This window comes from Mixophyes fleayi, chromosome 1 (genome assembly GCF_038048845.1).
Source record: "Mixophyes fleayi isolate aMixFle1 chromosome 1, aMixFle1.hap1, whole genome shotgun sequence".
NCBI lineage: Eukaryota > Metazoa > Chordata > Amphibia > Anura > Limnodynastidae > Mixophyes > Mixophyes fleayi.
In genome coordinates, this window is record NC_134402.1 from 396,875,114 (window position 1) to 396,894,599 (window position 19,486).

Genomic DNA, 19,486 nt, shown 5'->3' on the forward strand with positions numbered 1-19,486 from the left:
TTTCATTGTATTTAAACGGTTACACATAAATGATGATACACCATACTTGCCAATTTCTTGTAGTTGGCTTCTGGGAGCTGCTGGGGGGAGGTGGGTGTGCGGGGGGGCGGGGACCCAAAGATCGCATCATTTTGGCCCTGCCCCTGTGACGTAATGACGTAAACGCTGCAATTCCCGGAGAATCGCAGCATTTTGGACCTAATTCTGCCCACTTCACTAGGAAGTGGGCAGATGCGGGAGATTGCCATACACTCCTGGGAGTCCGGGAGACCCATCCGGAATCCGGGAGTCTCTTTTTGTGTTTGAATTTATTGGGCCTGATTCATTAAAGGAAGTAAAGCAAAAAAATGGGTTACTTTTCACCCTGGCAAAACCATGTTGCGTTGTAGGGTTAGCTCATATTTAAAATGTGGGCACAGATTTTTAATTTATGTAAAAATAAAGCTATCAAGTATTTGTGTGCTATGTAAAAAAAACCAGCCAGTATTTAACTTATGTGCAAAATAATAAACTAATTTGCACCCCTTGCATTGTAACATGGTTTTTTGTCCAGGAGAATATTTACTCCTTTTGTGTCTTACTTTCCTTAATGAATCAGGCCCATTATGTATAATTATTTAACATACAGTATCTTGCACTGTAACCAGTTTTGCACAATATAGTGTAATATTGGGTGACTCTCTATTTAGACCAGTGGTTGAAGTGAAAATTTAGAAGTCTAGTGTGGAACTTCCACATTGAATTGAAAGGCTGTGCTAGGCCCACCCGCAGGTTTATGGATTTTGATAGAGCAAAATTAATTTTAGATGCATTTTAAACCATACTTACCAACTTTTGAAAGTTGGCTTCCGGGAGCCTGCCGGGGGAGGTGGGCATGGTGGGGGCGGAGCTCCAAAATTTGCGTCATTTTGGACCCGTGATGTAATTATGCAAACGCATCATTTTACAGCTGGGGCGGGGCCACATGCTACGATTCTCGGTGAATTGCGGCATTTTGGACCTAATTGCCACACTCTCCTGGGAGTCCGTGAGACTCTCGCGAAATGCGGGAGTCTCCCGGACATTCCAGGAGAGTTGGCAAGTATGATTTTAACACTATATAGTATAATACTGTATAAAACATATTAAATGAAGCAAGGCTATCTGCCCTGGGTCCCCCACCTCTCCAGTTATCATTCCTCTGTGTCCCTCCACCCCTCACTCATGTCTCCTTTGTGTACTTACATTTTCCTTCATATCTCCATATTATAATAAAACTATCCAAAATATCTCTGTTACAATATACATTGCTTGATACAATGGGCCTGATTCATTGAGGTACGTATCTGCCGGTTTTGCACGTATCGTGCCCAAAATCACCCTGCAGATGCCCAGAACTGGGAGATACATCTGTGAACACAGTTCTTTCCACTGCATCTTAGAAGGCAATGGACACTAACTTCAGTCTACGATTTGGGAGTGAATGGAGTGTGGAAGGGGCGTTTTGCCATAGTCAATATATAGTAGTGGTGTACCAAACAGAAGCACACGCAGCCAAGACCGAATCAGGCTCTGAGGGGGATATTCAATTGTTAGCGAGTTTTTTTTTTCTTCCCCGCCGTGTAGAATTTTTTTTTAAAAATCTCCCGCGGGTTTTGACGACAATAGCGACCATTTTGAGTTAGCGCAGCCGGAAAACTTTTGAAATTCAACTGAAAAAGAGGGAACGCTGCCCCCGTGCATTAAAAATTGTGTTTGCAAAATTTTAGAGGAGTGAATGGGAGTTTTAACGCGGTCATGTATAAAAAGGTTTTGAATACATTTCCATACATTAGATTGCATTACAATTATTGATAATATCTACATTCCTGTGCTTTCTTTAGCATATTTTTTAATTGAACTATTTTTTACCATACAATCATCTATACCATGTCAAAACACATTAGTACATTCATATTTGTACCAAAAACATACATAAAAATAATTAATTAGTGATTTTATTTTTTTTATTTTTTTATGTGTTTTTTATTTCATTATTTTTTCACAAGAAAATCAACTTACACAAGTTAGGCATTAGTGATAAACATAAGTTTAAGTTTTGTTCCACATTTTTACATGATTTCAAATACTTTTCAGAGGTTTTTTATTTTTAACACACCCCAAGGAGGTGCGAGATAAAACAACATATTTTCCTGTTTTACCCGCCGTGTTAAAAAACAATTGAAATGCTTTTAACGCTGCTGCCTCTCGCACACCCTATACTTTCAAAAGATCTTCTACTGGAGCGCGAGAGGACTGTTTGATGAAAAAAAAGTAGCGTTAAAAATGGAATTGAATTGCGGGTAAAGTTAACCCGCTCAAAAAAACAGCGTTAAAATGACTTAACACGGTCAAAAAAAACTCGCTGACAATTGAATACCCCACCATAGTGTCTCAAAGTCACTAGTTTTTCTGCTGTATATCTTGCTCCAACTACAGGGCTAGTACTGATCAGTAGTGATGACAGTCTTGTATGCATGCTATAACATGTGTTTGCACTCAGGAGCAACTGTAAAAACGTATTTTATGTTCAATAGACATTATGAAACAAAAGCAAAAAAAAACCCAAAAACTTATTTTTATTTCACTGTTGTATCATCATGCCTTTACTATTAACAGGTGGCATTATATATATATATATATATATATATATATATATATATATATATATATATATATACATACAAGTTAACCCGTGCATTATACTCATGCATTCTAGTCAAATCAAGCTCCTTAAGGTGTTAAAAAGGTTCTTGTCATGCATTTGGGCCTAGCCCAGGCCTCCTCAGGGGAAGAGCGTTACTTCCCAATGCAAGCGCCCTTATTTAATGTGGTTTTGTCCACATGTCACCACCTCATCATTTTTCTCCATCACCTCATCCTTCATCTTTATTGCCACATCTATCCAGATGTCTATCCAGACACAGGGATCTCTCTCAGCGGTTCTGAGTATCACACTACTCTCGCTCTGTCACCCCCGGCAACCACCAACCACTCCCCACTGTCAGCCCCGGCAACCACCAACCACTCCCAACTGTCACTTCTTCTTCAAGAAATATATGTATATTTTTTTTAAATCTTTATAAACACTTTTAACAATTAACAAATTAAATTAACATATTAAAAACATCTTAGTATACCAAATTTCAGCCCTTTCTGAGTTTTTTCCCCCACACACACTAAGAATTTAGTAGGTCAGTGTATAACTCCGCCCAGCAGGTGGCGCTGCAGCTTGGTTTTTTTTTTCCCACACACACACAGACTAACACATGCCACTAGGCTTATATTTATTAGAATATATAAATTTAAAGGGCAGAGATTGCACATGTCGAGGTTTTCTCAGGTTAGAGGGTAGTGATAGAGCCCACCCCCACCCCGTCCTTCAAATTACTTGATTCTTGGAAATTGGCTGAGATCAGGTGTTGGTTATTATCTGCAAATTGTACACAAATACTTTTGTAGTAAGGGCATTGCAAAAAGAAACGTGACACATTAAGATAGTCCCAATGTCTCTAAATCCCGTACATGGTTCACAGTAGCCTTTGCAATCGTGCATTTGGGTAAAACCATATTGCTCTGCAGGGGTGGAAAATTTAAAATGGGCAGACAGATTTAGAGTTGAGAGCGGGTGCATCATAGCTGGACTCTAAATTGCAGTGTAAAAATAAATGTGCCCTGTATTTGTTTGCTACATGCAAAAACAGCTAGTATTTCACCTGCACAACATGTGATGGCACAGTAACTGATTGAATTCTTCTTGATTCCACCAGTACACTGTCCTACAGATGTGGGAGGAGCTTCAGCTGAGTGTAATGAAGTGGGAGGTAAGGGCGTGTTTAATGTCATTGCATACAGATGCAGGGAGAAGCACGAAGACACATACAGGCCTGTCAGTAGCCGTATCATTTGTGGCTGTCTGAGGACTGGTGCAAATATATGCTGATATTGAGGAAGGTCTCAAGTAGTAGCTTCTGATTGGCTAATTGCAAATTCACTTCTGAAGCTGATAGGGGCTTTATAATTAACTGTGCATATATATTATATGATTCTGTGGGAATATATTAAAATTGATTTTATTACTACTTTCTTTTTGTACTTAAGAAGGAATATTATATCTGCTGTATTATAGAGTTTTTTTTTATTTAAATCAATCTAATAGCAGCCAACTCAGCATCAGCGCCAATGTATTTTACCTTCAGTAACCTTAGTTGCAATAGGAAAGATACAATTTGCAGTACACTGCTGTCTTTTTTTTCAGCTGTTTCTGTTTTTGCTGAGTGTGTGAGGTCATTTAGCAGCCACTATCTCTGCAGAGTGTTGGCCCTACCCTGGAACTGACCAGTGCAGATAATGACATTAAAAAAGTTAACTCTGCAACATTTCTCTGATCTTTTGCTAAGTAATGCGTTTCAGAGCGGCCCGAGTGGTACTTACTTTATTGAAATACCACAGTATTTTACCATTACATTGTGATGCTAAACTATTAATAATAAAGTAAAAATAATAAAAAAAAACAGAAAAAAATATTTGAAATGTAATATTAAAGGAAAAGAGACTCCTAAGTACTGTTTGCTTTTTTTCTTTATATGTTCAATAGCAATAATAGGTTATGAGGGCAAGAAGAGGATTTATGACAGGGGGTGATGGATATGGGGTCCTATTGATAACTATACAGTTGCAAACACTGGACTTTCATAAACTCCAATCCACCATTACTTTTGTCAAATAACGCAACAGTTTTGATATACACATAGCATACAAATAATATAGTCTATAAATCTATAAATCTACAGTTTTAATAAAATTCCATCCTCCTACAGTGGTGAAAAACGGTATTGTATATGTAACACCTCTTTTCCCCAAATGGAGGGTGTGTACAGTTGTGCGTGTTTCCTCCTTGTATATTAATCTGTACCTTGAAATCTTCTTATGCAGTACCTCCTCCTTAGTCTGGTAAGGCAGGATTTTCATTGGGTTTTGTTGATACACTGCTGGTCGTGGGTATGTACACATTGCAGAATTGGAACAACACCATTAGATCATTTACCGAGATTTTTAGTCCATTTATATTCAAATCAACCGATACGATGTGCTTTGGAACGATAATCGTTGCTCGTTGTAGCATACAGACTAATGCGATATCGGGACGAACGGTTGTTTGTGATGGGATTGGCCCGATAATCGAATGAAAAACCTGTAGTGTGTACCCAGGCTATGGAACCCTCCGCCCACCTACTAAATACCACAGACACACATAAATAAAGTAGCAATACACCAGACTGGACTTTCGAAGCCACAGCAGCACATTTATTGGTGGAGCATAGATTCCTAAAGTTTTGTAGGTTTTGTTATCAAAAATATAGATATCAATGTTAAAAGATATTTTGAGGTAACTTTTAACACAGTAATATGTTAAGTGACAGATAATTATAAACAAAGATATATACAATTCCTCACAAATGACTTTTGACAAACAATAAACACAATTTAGCTTATGAGTCACTTTTACCTTTGCAGTCGGACTGCAAATGTAGACTTAACCTCATGTGTCAAACTCCCATTGTCAAATAGATTGTAAGCTTGCGAGAAGGGCCTTCTCACCTCTTTGTCTGTTTTACCCAGTTTGTTTATTAGTTTACTATGTTTGTCCCCAATTGTAAAGCGCTACGGAATATGTTGGCGCTATATAAATAAATAAATGATGATGATGATGAATTGTAGATATTCACGTATCGCTCTCTAGATCTCTAAGAGGTTCCTCTTCCCACTTATCCTTTCTGATTGCAATCCTGCAATTTCACTATAGTCACTTAACTTACATCACATAAACCATCACATATCACAAACTGATATTAGCATCACAAACATATATTGGCAAATACATTTCTCAAAACTTGGCTTTAAGTGAGATTCTCCACTCTACTTCCTCAGAAACAACTTGAATCAACTTGATAGACTGTACACTAGGATATTTTCCAAATGCAATGTTATAGCATGCATGCAATCGAATTAACACAATACACGAACCTCCAAGCAATAGCAACTCCATTTATTTTCTCTTAACTAAGCACTATGGGGTATATTTACTAAACGGCGGGTTTGAAAAAGTGGAGGTGTTGCCTATAGCAACCAATCAGATTCTAGTTATCATTTATTCAGTGCATTCTACAGAATGACAGCTAGAATCTGACTGGTTGCTATAGGCAACACCTCCACTTTTTCAAACCCGCAGTTTAGTAAATCTAGCCCTATGTCTTTCCCTTGAAGATATTGTAAAGCACAATGTTTCCTTAGACTTTACTCTAGTTAAATATGGCTGCAGAGACACATGTGGTACACGCATGGTTCCCTCTTTCTCTCTGATATGACAACTATTGGCTCCTTTGATGATCACGGCTTCTACAGCTCACTCTTGTGTTACTTTTCTTTTAATGAAAAACTTTTCTGCCTTTCCCTGCACTATACCCTTGTCATTAAATCACAGTCCTGCAAAAGGGTTATTACCAATTCTTTTCATGTCTTCCCATCTGTTCCCAGTCTAACTAACAATAAGGTACTCAGTCCAGATAAACCCATAATTAGTGCTATAAGATGCAGTTAACCAACAGATCTCTGGCATCAAGTTGCAGCATGGCTCCCTTCTGTAATGGATTCCGGTAATTGCCTCCACTCATCCACTGAAAAGTCTTCTCCACTCTCTCAGGGTATGTCTCTTTCCTTAATCCCCCTGTCTCTCAGACTCCTATTACTCTCTCCCTGACAGGCTGCAGGGGACTCCCTCAGGATGTCTGCCTCCCTGAATCTCCAACTGCTGTTTTTAACAGCTGATTCAAATATTTCCTTTCCCCACTGTATGCTGGGAGATATAGTTCTCTGCCAGCAGGGGAGGTATCTAATGCACATGTGCGGCCCACTCGGGTCGCCAGCACTACATATAAATTGTAAAACTGTGGGTCAACAGGGCAAGTAAAGGTTTTGTAACAAGGGCCTCTTGCAGAGTTAGACATAAGTCCAACTCTGAAGCGTAAAATGTGCTCTTCCATACTGCGCATATGCAGTTAAATGGGGTTCATCTAAGTCTCTATGCAGACTTAGACACATATGATCATTGCATCTCTCTAATCACCAGTACCGGAAAACTTTTGCTGCAGTCAGGTTTTCCCGGTAAGCATGCTGCCCTCATGCTGTGTTGTGTACAGAGGCAGATTGGCCATAGAGCCTACCGGGACTTCTCCCGGTAGGACAGTGGCCACAGGAGGCCGCTTGGTGTTTATTTGGAGAAGTTTTAAAAAAAAGATTTATTCCTAACCCGAATGAGGGGCGGATGTGAGTGCCGAGCGCAGTCCCCCCCGGACCGGGTGCCGTTGGGGGTGGGGCGTCAGTGTTAGATGTCTCATGGGATGTGCACTGTGTGACAGGTGCCATCCCATATGAGCAGACAGAGAAATCTTAAGCAGCTCCTATAAACAGGTAAGTGAGAGAAGAGGGGGGCAGCGTGTGTGTGTGTGTGTGAAGGGGGGGGCTGCTCAACTGTGTGCATGTGTGAGAGAAGGTGGGGCCCTGCTATACTGTGTGTGAGAGAAGGGGGGCAGCATGTGTGTTTGTGTGTGTCAAGGATGGGCCCTGCTATAGTGTGTGTGTGTGAGAGAGAAGGGGGGGGGCCCTGCTATAACGTGTGTGAGAGAAGGGGGGGCTGCTATACTGTGTGTGTTTGTGTGTGTGAGAGAAGCTGGCGCTTTGCTATACTGTGTGTGTGAGAGAAGGGGGGCCCTACTATACTCTGTGTGTGTGTGTGTGTGTGTGTGTGTGTGAGAGAGAGGGGGGGCCCTGCTATACTGTGTGTGAGAGAAGGGGGGGCAGCGTGTGTGTTTGTGTGTGTGAAGGGGGGCACTGCTATACTGTGTGTGTGTGAGAGAATGCGGGACCCTGCTATACTGTGTGTGAGAGAAGTGGGCCCTGCTATACTGTATGTGTGTGTGAGAGAAGGGGGGCCCTCCTATACTGTGTGTGTGTGTGTGTGTGTGTGTGTGAAAGAGAGAGAGATAGAAGGGGGGACCTGCTATACTGTGTGTGTGTGTGAGAGAAGGGGGGCCCTGCTATAATGTGTGTGAGAGAAGGGGGCCCTGCTATACTGTGTGTGTGTGAGAGAAGGGGGGGCCCTCCTATATTGTGTGTGTGTGTGTGTGTGAGAGAGAAAGGGTGTCCTGCTATACTGTGTGTGAGAGAAGGGGGGCTGCTATACTATGTGTGTGTTTGTGTGTGAGAGAGAGAAGGGGGGGCAACTATACTGTGTGTGAGAGAAGGGGGGGCTGCTATACTGAATGTGTGATTGAAAGTGGGGGGCCTGCTATGCTGTATGAGGGAATGGTTGGGTTCTTAATATAATGTGTTATATAAGGGAAGGGAGGGGTGCTGTCCTAATAGTGCAATGGTGGGAGGTAGGCTATTAATTTTATGGTGGAGTTTAGGTGGGGTCTAATGGGTGCTATTTTATTTGTGGGGTGATGGTGGAGCAATTTAATTTATTGGTGGGCTATTTAATTTAATAGTGGGGCCTATTAAATTAGGATGGGACCTTTGATTTAACCCTGGGGTGGTATGGGGATATTAATTGAATGTGGGGAGGAGGGTTCTTTATTAAATGTGAATAAGAATTATTTAATGCCAGGGATGGTTGGGAGAAATGGTACTGGGAAACTTAAATGATATTCATTTTTGCTGGGGTTAGTTGGAGGGAAATGGGTCTATTTATTAAATGTGTATGCTATTAATTTAATGTCAGTGCAGATTGGTGAGAAATAGATCTATTTATCAAATCTGAGTACTATTTTTTTAATGTTGGGGCTGGAGGGAGGCCTAGTTATTAAATGAGGGTGCTATTGATAATGCTGGGGCTGGTTGGCATTTTATAAATTTCATATACCCATTATTTTTTCCATATAGAGCCTCCAGCGTTCCAGGATCCAGACAAGCAGCAACTTATCTAAAGACACCAGCAGCCACAGGTGGTGAAAGTGACAATAACAGGTAGGAGAGAGCAGGACAGTCTGCCAACTGCCCTGAATCTGGTGGGGCAGTCCTGAATTTGGGTGGCTCTCTTGATTAGTCAGGATTTGGTCCGACTACAAGGACAGTTTGGAGGTAAGTCCCGCTTAGCCAAGTACTGCTCGTGATGGCAGAGCTGCGTGGATCTAACAGTAGCGCACACAGTTTTGCCTGTGTATTTGTCTAAAATGGATCTAAAATGATAACCCTCCCCTCTGTCTTAAGTGTCACGGGCCCCTCAGAGCCTTATTTCAGCTCGGTTGATACTTTAGTGATACTTTAGTGGTTGTTACATTGATTCCATTGCCTGCCTTCTACCTTGCACTGGTCCCATTCTCAGATCACTTTGTTGAACATATGGCTAGCCGCAATTACACTGACAATATCATTAATCCTGCCTCCTTTGCACTTATCATATCACCAGCAAACCCTTGGAATAGCTCTCCCCTTCACTTATGCCATTGTATGCACAGTTATTAAGTAAAACCAATCCCCCAATCACTGGGCACATTTAGGGCTAATACACAATTGTTACAAAAGAAGTGTTTTCTTGCAGATGCTTGAAGCATTTCACCTTTGTGGTGACCACACTGGATAGCCATTAGTTATAAGGATTATTTTTAATGCATTTTTTTTGAAACACACAGTACACATTTATATATTATATGTAGAGAGTGATTTGATAGGTAGTTTTCATATCATGATGTCGGGGTCAGATGCAACAGTACATGAGGTGCATATGCTGCTCTGGCAGACTGATCAGATAGGATTGTGGCAGCATGTTTTGTAATAGTTAAATTTATTAATCAAAGAAAGCTATGTTTCTATGAAGGGGATATTGGAAGGATATGTTAGTAGGCAGCTAAACAAGTTTGAGCACAGAGACATAAACCAGTCGCAGATAATGCAAAAGGATTCATGTCATTTTATAACACAGGACTGGCAGCTTTTGCCCTGCATTGCTTTAGAGATGAACCTCTGTGTCTCAAGTCATCACATCTAGCTTTTCCTAAGTGTTACTAGAACCAAATTCCAGTAGTTCTAAATCCCACCTACTTTTGTGTTGGCCACACCTACCATTGTTTTGGCCCCACCCACATGAGGCCACATCAAGAATTTTTTACAGGGCCACTTTAAGTTCCCAGTCTGCCCCTGGCTGCGTATTGGGCTTACTGTGCTCTGTCGGCCCTGCGTTTAGAGGCAAAAATGAGATTTAATTTTGCAGGACAAGATATTTAAGTAAGGTTGGAAGGATGAAGCATGTACATTTACCAGGGTGTTTCCTGGTTTGTGCGTGTTTGCAGACCATTTTTTCTTATTGCAATAGGTAGTGGAAACTTAGCTACAGCTTATACTTTCAATGGGACACCTTTGTGCATTTCAAGCACAATTGATATGGAAAAGGACATAAGCATATTTTTACCAATGAAAGACAATATTGTATGATAGTGACACATAATATATAGAGTCTCAATGTCATATGACTTTCATTGTTAATTTAAGACATAAATTAGGCTAAACTGAGCAGTATTTTAGGAGAGAAGCAGAAAAAAGTGGAAGTGTTAGTAGCCAGGACTTTGTATTGATGTTTTACTCTTTAGGACATTATCTCAATGTGTGTTTTTGCTTTTGCACTATGTGCATTACCAACCGATTAGCAAAAGTAAATGATATGGGCACCCAAATACGTTGCTTTTTTTAAAAATTACTTTTAACATCTCTGATTTTTTTCTGCAAGACACACAGGTCACTAGTATTGCTAGGTGCCACAACTAGAATCAGGTTACTGAACATAATGCAGAACACTCCAGAGGGTATATTTACTAAATTGCGGGTTTGAAAAAGTGGAGATGTTGCCTATAACAACCAATCAGATTCTAGTTGTCATTTTGTAGAATGTACTAAATAAAAGATAACTGGAATTTGATTGGTTGCTATAGGCAACATCTCCACTTTCTCAAACCCGCAGTTTAGTAAATATACCTCCAACTGTTAGATTGACTGAACCAATTTAATTTTTGAGAAACACATGAAGGTGTATTTAATAAAATGGTACAATATGCCTTAACCAACAACAACAACCACTTAGGTGTTTGCTGTCATTTTCTAAACCACACTAAATTAATACCATTGGCTGGTATGGTTTATAGAACATTTGTGCAAATAGTAAATAAGCCTTATTGTCATTTTCTTGAGGAAATTTTGACATCATGTAAATATTCCTCACCGGAATTCGTAGTTGGCTAAAGTTTAAGATTTGCCTCAAAGTTTCCTAAAGAAAAATTGTCAAATTTGCAAAAGAATCTATGGTTTACTAGGATTAGACCCCTGTTTGATGTTTGTAAACATCATGTTTAGATACTATACACAGTTGCGTGTCCAACATAGATCATCTTTTTTACCCAACAGAGGACATTAAAGTAGTGCTGGTCAGTAGTAGTGACACGCACAATTCTTTGCATCTGACTCAGATTCAAAGAATAAGGCATATGAGAAGATAGTGAATTGCTCAAGGGAATCTTAGCAGTACCATAACAAAAATAGGAATCCACGAGGATTCAGGATTTTAGATTTCTAGTCATAGGGGGTCAATTCGTTAGATAGACATCTAACAAATAGACAAAAAGCTAAAAATTTAAGTTCAGTGATGTATTTTTATTGTTCAAAAATAAACTATGCTGCTAATGCGAAAGGCTAAGGCTAGGTACACACTGGAGCTTTTTTGTCCAATAATCTTGCAAAACAGCCGACATACGACTGTTTGGTGGGATGCTGTGTTAGTATGCAATTACATGATGGTCTAAAGTTGTCCCAAAATGCTGATTGTCGGCTTATTAGGTTGGTCGCACTGTTTAATATTCTCCTCCCAATCACCTAACGATCATGTAGTGTGTATGAATTCACGACTGATTCCTGGACGAAGTGCCTCAAACAGTGAATGTAGAAATGCTGTAGATTTAGTAAGTAATTTGTTCGTTTTGAGACTGAATATTTTGTTTCAGAATCACAGAAGCTAGCACAATTTATAATTAGATTGTGGAAAAGTCAAAGTTTATTTTGTTCAATTATCGTGCTGACATTCTCTAACCGACTACACTACTTTTGGACCAGATGATCTGAACGTAATCGTGTATAGTGTGTATGCATGAATCACCTGACAGATCGGAACATTAGTCGTAGGTACAATCGGTGTAAATAACAGGTTGGGAGGAAAATACCCCAATGTGTACCTAGCCTAACGGCTACCAATGATAAACTTGCAGCTGGTATAGGAGGCAGAAACAAGACTGGAGTGGGTGGTTAGAAGCAGGCCGGGGTCAATGGTCTGTAGCATGCAGAATAGTCAGGGACAGGCCAAAAGGTCAGGGCTGGCAGTGAGCAGGGATTTCCAGTATCAAAGCCAAAGGTCAGGGCAAACAGATTACAAGCAGGGTCGAGAAACAAAGTCAAGGATCACAATGGAGAATCAAGTCAGGTAGCAAGGAATATACAGGAACAGATATGGTTAACTAAATGTGCAGCACAACAGGCAGTGTTAATTAAACACTAATAATAATATCACAACAATAATAATAATAATGACTATAATTATTATTATTATGGTCCATCTACCACACTTACCACACTTTCCTGCTTAAGAGACACTTGCTGGAGAAACAATGCTACATAACAAGGTTCTGGCACTTCTAATTGCAGTTCAATCCCTGTCTAGTTCCTAATTTCACCTATTGGGTTCTCCCCATGAGGCAACTGATCAAGGGGAGTCTAAAAGCCTAGTAGGCCATCCCAACTATTACATCATTGTAAGCAAAGAAATGTATGCAAAGAAATGAGAGATGAACTGGTAGTATAGCACACATTATTTAACATTGTTTATATCAGACAAGAGCTTCCCTTGTGTAACAAAGTACTACAACTTGTTACAAGCACTGCTAGTGCTCAAGGCTTTGTATTATATATTTCACCTGGTCAATGCTGTGCAGCTCACTGGGTCAGTCCCAGAAGATGACTGGGTTTGGTGAGGCAGAGTTATGATTTAAGCATTTTGTCTCAGTCTATGAGACCCACAATCAGTGCTGTAACTTGAGAGGTTGCCTAACATGACGTTAAAAGCTTTAACGAGTTTGGAGACACTCAAGGACACTAATACTATGTAAGCGATAATGACTTTTTTTTCCCCCATCAATACAATCGGATTGTTTGAAACAATATTTATTAATAACTAAAAAACAATATGTAGGTAATGAAAACATGCTTTTAATATCTCCCCATTGTTACTAAAAGAAAATAGAGAAACTGGTTTTAAATTAATTATTTTGCTGCAGGCAATCTGACTGCATTTTGATGCATGTGCTTTCATAACCAGCATACTGATATTTAAAAATCAGGTAACTGTCATGTGTTTGGAGATAACTATCTAGCTATGTAATAATATGATAGGGAGTGCAAATGTGCGCTTGTGTGTTTATATACAGTACAGTACAGTATATTACATTACTTATATAATCTGTGAATTTGTTTATTGAAAACTAACAGCAGCTTTAATTGTGGGTGATTGATTAATAGACAGTTCATTTTCTCCCATTTCCCCTAAACATTCAGTTAGTTCACAATTATCGCACTCGAGATATAGCATTAGATTACATGTCAATTTGTACCTTCTGTGACTCTGCCTTATCTAGGCCCTGCTCATAGGTGCTCATGTATGCTTAAATATAGAAGTTTTGCATAGGAGTAGCTTTAAAATACTACTTTAAAATAATTTCCCACATAAGTGTATTTTGTAAGTTACAACTTACCTACAGGTGACAATAACAAAAATCTTATAGTTTGCTGTGTATTTTTCTCAAAAGTAATATTTTATTATAATGGCTTATTTAAGCTATGCACTACATTTAGTTTGCTTGAATTCAGTGCTAGACATCTACTGATCTCCCCAGTCATATTGCACAGTGATTGACCCTTGAACCCCCTTACATCTGGAGTCTACAAACAGCTCCCAATGTGTACAGTATATAGGGGCGGGGGTGTTGGTGGATTGTGACATTCACAATTTGTAGTGGACTTATCACTGATGGCAAAAGAATGGAGCACTGAGCATTTGGTATTAGGGGCTTGATTAGGTTCAATTTTGGCTTGTTACTTGCCTACAAGCAGAGATACCAGTCAATGTGAGGGGTGCGATTTGGATAGATGTTAGTTTAGTATGGGCATATCAGCTGCCTGGCCAGTGTTGACTATGGACTATGTGTAACAGATTACTGGATTACTACTACTAATCTTGATTAGCGCTGGCTTACCTGAGGTGCGGAGTCTAACGATCTCCCTGGTGTTCACCAAGAACCGCCGCAAGGCGGGATGGGCTTCACTCCCAGGAGTCGCAGGTCGCGGTCCTCAGGTTCGCCCCAAGATGTAGTGCAGCGGAGTAGGAACAGAAGATGCGAAGTCAATCAGGCCAGGTCGGTACACAGGAAGGAGAAGCAGGCAGAATCAGAAGGCAAGCTCGGAGTCAATCAGGCCGGGTCGGTACACGGGTCACAAGAATAGAGGAGTAGTCAGCAAGCCGGGTCGGTACACAGGGGTTGGAGAGGCAGGATAGTGGAACAGTCAGGGGTCAGAACACAGGCAAACAACAGGAGGCTGGAAGGCACAACAATCCACAAAGAACAGGAGCCAGGAACAGGTAAGCGATGCTCTGACACTCAGCGAGCGTCAGAGTGAGATTTAAATACTGATGGGGAATCAAAATGCCCGGCTCTAGGCTGCTGTCATGTGACCGCCGAACCCGGAAGTTCGGCTTCCGGACGGCGGCGATAAGGTAAGTCCGTAACACTATGATACTGCTGGTTCAAAGCAGTGTTCAGTGACATGACTGTTCATTTTGCACCTTATTCATGTGTGCAGATTTGTAGAGCAGCCACAAAAAAGATATTTGCTGCCAGGAGGTAAAACAAGTATAGAATAGTTTATTAACAACATCCCGCTAAAATGCAAAGATTTCTTTGACTAGGCATCTCTTTTAAATGCACACCTTATGTTAAGAAAACTAATTAAACACTGCAAAACTTTTTCTTTGTACAAAGCACTGCACTCCTTGGGTCTGATTTATTAAGGAAAGTTAAGCAAAAAATTAAGTAAGTTTTCATACTCAAGTTTTCTGAACAAAACTATGTTGCAGTGCAAGGGGTGCAAATTAGTTTATTATTTTGCACATAAGGAAAATACTGGCTGTTTTTTCATGTAGCACACAAATACTTCATAGCTTATTTGTACACTGAAATTTAAAGTTGATCTAGGACATGCCCTACCCCAACTATAAATCTGCCATCACATTTTAAATTTACCTCCCCTCCAATGCAAAATGGTTTTGCCTTACTTGCTTACTTTTGCTTAACTTTCCTTAATGAATTACCCCCAGAGAGCCCACTTCTAATGAATATATGCTTGTCTGATAGCATAAGAGTGTGTCTAATTATCAGAACACGGAACTTCCTATTTAACACTCACTTTGGCCAAAGAACCCACATAGGTCACTTGGGTGTTGTCCAAGCATGTACTACTGTTAAGACTGATTGATCTATTTTGTCATCCATAATCCCTCTGTGAATGAAATGTAGATCAGGGATTTGATTTCAGTGTTAACATTGAGATTAACTCATGGCTTATGCACCAGATACACTTTTTCTAAATTATTAAAACTGTTAATGAGGCGTATCTTTAACCTTTTAAATGTATCAAATGCCGTTAGTTTTTTATTTTGGCAAATGGTTAGTCATTCCTCCTGTGTTTTATAATATTGTAGCAGATTTAATTATGACACCCTAAGCATAAGAAATGTAATAGTGTGGATAGCAAGAAATGTCTTGTTTGGCAAAGATCAGAGAGTGATCTGTTGTCAGCTTAGTTTTCAGAGTGTTTGTCCTGCTGACCTAAGCATCCATCCATCCATGGCGATTGGCCAACCTCATTTAGAGCATACAATTACCAGCTCAACATTCAGAGTAATTTGGTACCAGATTGCCTAATAAAAATGATAAAAACACCCATTTCCATCAATGTTACACCCTTGTCTCAGTAAGCTACACCTCTTTTTGATCACCAAAAATTGCATACTTCCAAGTTGTCCTGATTTAGTTTAGACAGTCCCAATTTGCCCTGACTGCAGGAATCTGCGAGATGGACATTTAAGAGGTATGTTCTGAATAACAGAGCAATGGTGAATGACAATGATTGGGTGTTTTGAGGGGAAGGGGATAAAGGGTAATCTAACATTTCAGAAGTGCTAGTCATACCCCCATCGTAACGTGGCCATGCCCCATCATGGCATGACCACTCCCTTTTCACTATCTGTACCCATGCAAGAAACTGCAGGGTTGGCAGGTATGAAATTTGTATTCTGAGGAATGTGTGTCAGTTACAACACTGGGGCTGGATTTGTGACAAAGGCAGGGCCGGTGCTAGGGTTCTCGGCACCCTAGGCAAAATGTCAAAATACCCCCCCCATGTCAATGCCCCCCACCAGCACACTGTCCCCCCCCTGGGTCTCAATGTCCCCCCCCCTGGATCTAAATGTCCCCATTCTGGATCTCAGTCACCCCTCCCTGGATCTCAATGTCCCGTCCCCCCCGTAGCATACCAATGCCCCATCCCCTCTCTTTCCTTATCTTAAACTTGACTCCATAAAGATGCACCTCTCTGCCGGGTCCCGTCCCTCACTTACACTGTCGGGACGTGATGATGATGTCACCCCTGACATTCAGTGAGGGGAGGAAGAGTGGAGGGGAAGAGACGGAGGGACGGTGTGCCCCATTGGCTGTTTAAGGGGAGGGCAATGGTGGCGATCCATAGCCCCTCCCCCCTCCCTGTGGATATATCTCAAGTTGTGCGGCGGCCATGGAAGTTATGCTCAGCAGTCGCTGCACAGTATTAAAGTACAATACTTTACTGTGGCGCCCACCAGAACCCGGCGCCCTAGGCAACTGTCTAACGTCGGCTAATGGGAGCGCGGGCCCTGGACAAAGGCCACAAGAGGCCCAGGACTAAGGTTGCAGAAAACCATGAGTGGCAGACCTGTATTATTCTCATCACTGTACCACATTTTCTCTTATGTTTTGTTGTTGACAGAGGGAATTAAAATCTGTTCATTTCTACTTTCTTGAAAGTAATGTAATATAAATTTTACACAAGTATTCAGAATCATTACACTGCCAGCAAAAGACTGAGGCAATACAATTCTCAGATAAATTTGACCTGACAGTTTAATGGCATTAGAAAATGTAATGTATTCATAACTCCATGTCCAGACCTACATAGTGTCAGCAACATGATGTACATTCTAAAACATCCTTATACTAGAGCTCTACATGAGATTTTTTAGAATGAAAATGGGATACTTTAGAACATTCTTGAATTTGTGTTCCAAGCTGTCTGCATTTAAAGTGGACTCTAACCATATACTGTACATGAAGCATTGTAATTTAAATTCTTTTTCCACTACGCCACTATTCAATCTTCTTTCATTAACCACCCTCAAAAACAACATGCTGGGCATATTGTTACGGTTTTCTAACAAAATATCTGATTATAACAATTAAAGGGTGTATAATTATAGCTATTTAAAAATAGCCTTCGAGAGGCTCATAGTTACGATTTGAATAAACACAGCTTCTTTTAACTCCACAGAATCCACTTTGCCTAAAACAATCACACAAAATAAAGTGTTAAAATTTTCCTTAAGTGCTTTTCATTCTAAAAAAACATCAGCATAAAGGCTGGTTGGGAATATTGTGGACTTCAGCTCACTAACTATCATTTCTTTGTGCAGGGATCTCTTTAAAACACTTCAAAGGATCTAGTCTATTGACATTTCTGTAAATATTTGTATAAGATTTGCACATTCTGATATCAGAAAATGGCAAGTATACACTACAAACATTTCAATTACATATTATCAATATGACGGATCTGTTGAGGTCCTCTCTCATACTCCATTCATGGACACACACCTGTTCCTGTGCCCAATAATGCAACCTCTGTAGGCTGTAACTTGCGGCACGAGTAATGCACAGTGTTGTGGGCATCTTCAGTCAGTCAAATTGAGAGAGCTCCAAGAAAAGTAAGAGTAGGTGGTGTTAATTCTGTCAATGGTTCAGTATTTGTCTGCTAATTAGTATGAGTCCATGGGCTAGATTTACTAAGCTGCGGGTTTGAAAAAGTGGGGATGTTGCCTATAGCAACCAATCAGATTCTAGCTGTCATTTGTAGAAGGTACTAAATAAATGAAAGCTCAAATCTGATTGGTTGCTATAGGCAACATCCCCACTTTTTCAAACCCGCAGCTTAGTAAATCTAGCCCCATGTGTCCGTCAGTGGTCATTTCTGAAGCACAATGACCTTCTTCATGCAGCGGTGTGCCTAGATAGCTCACCCAGTGCACTTGAAGGTGCACTTAGGGCCTCAGAATTGGAAAATTCTAAAGACGGTCACTGCGCAAAAGTGTAAGGGTCTGAGTCATTAAGGAGAGCAAAGCATAAAAAAGGAGTAACTTTGCACCTGGACAAAACCATGTTGCATTGGAGGGGGAGGTATATATAAAATGTGGGGACAGATTTATATTTGGGGTGGGGAATGCCCTAGTTTGTCTTTAAATGTCAGTGTAAAAATAAAGCTTTCAAGTATTTGTGTACTACATGAGAAAACAGCCAGTATTTTCTTAATGTGCAAAACAATAAACTAATTTGCACCCTTTGCATTGTAACATGGTTTGTCCTGGAGAACATTTACTCCTTTTTTTGCCTTACTTTCCTTAATGACTCAGGCCCTAAATGTCACCTCCCACTACTAGAACCACCTCTTTCATTACACTTTTACGTTTTATCTCAGTTCAGCCTCAATTATGACTTATATTAATTGTGAGAGTGATTTTGTGATGTTTTATTAAATTGCTTGGAGTGCAGCTAGATAGGCCCTTCTGCTACATGAAGGGACAAAAATATAGGATGAGACATGCATCTGCCAAAATTAATTTTGTATAGTAAAATTGGCCTCTGCTTAGCAAGGAATGCAGTTAAGAATGTACCCTCTCTACCCCATTATCACAGTTCAATAATCTTCAATAATAAAATCTAATTTTTCACTACTCCACAAAAAGTAGGTGTTAAGTACGTCTAGTCGCTATCCAATAATGATTGTCCACTTCCAGTGATGTGGTTCCAAAGCACAATGTGAGTTAATAGCCAAAAGTAGCAGAATAATAAGTCAGAATAAAATAAGTACAGGCGTTACTATTAGCAAGCGCTCTGGTTCCAGTGTACAGTCATTCAGGTCTGAAGTCTGTGGTCAAAGTGACTGACTACTGGTCCCAAAGCTCCTGCTTATATACAGTCAGTGATACAGTGAAAACAATACAGATGATTTGGCATGT

General features: G+C 40.2%; 1 long non-coding RNA gene across 4 annotated transcripts in view; it reads right to left on the reverse strand.

Annotated features, from left to right (window-relative positions):
* Window positions 1-19,486, reverse strand: part of LOC142098388 (uncharacterized) — an 87,516-nt gene that overhangs the window by 16,457 nt on the left and 51,573 nt on the right. Inside the window, exon 3 of one of the 4 annotated variants that reach the window (XR_012678346.1) lies at window positions 14,364-14,703. The exons of the other annotated variants lie outside the window; for them this stretch is intronic. This is a non-coding gene — a long non-coding RNA (uncharacterized LOC142098388). The remainder of the gene's footprint in view (window positions 1-14,363; window positions 14,704-19,486) is intronic. 4 annotated transcript variants of the gene reach the window in all.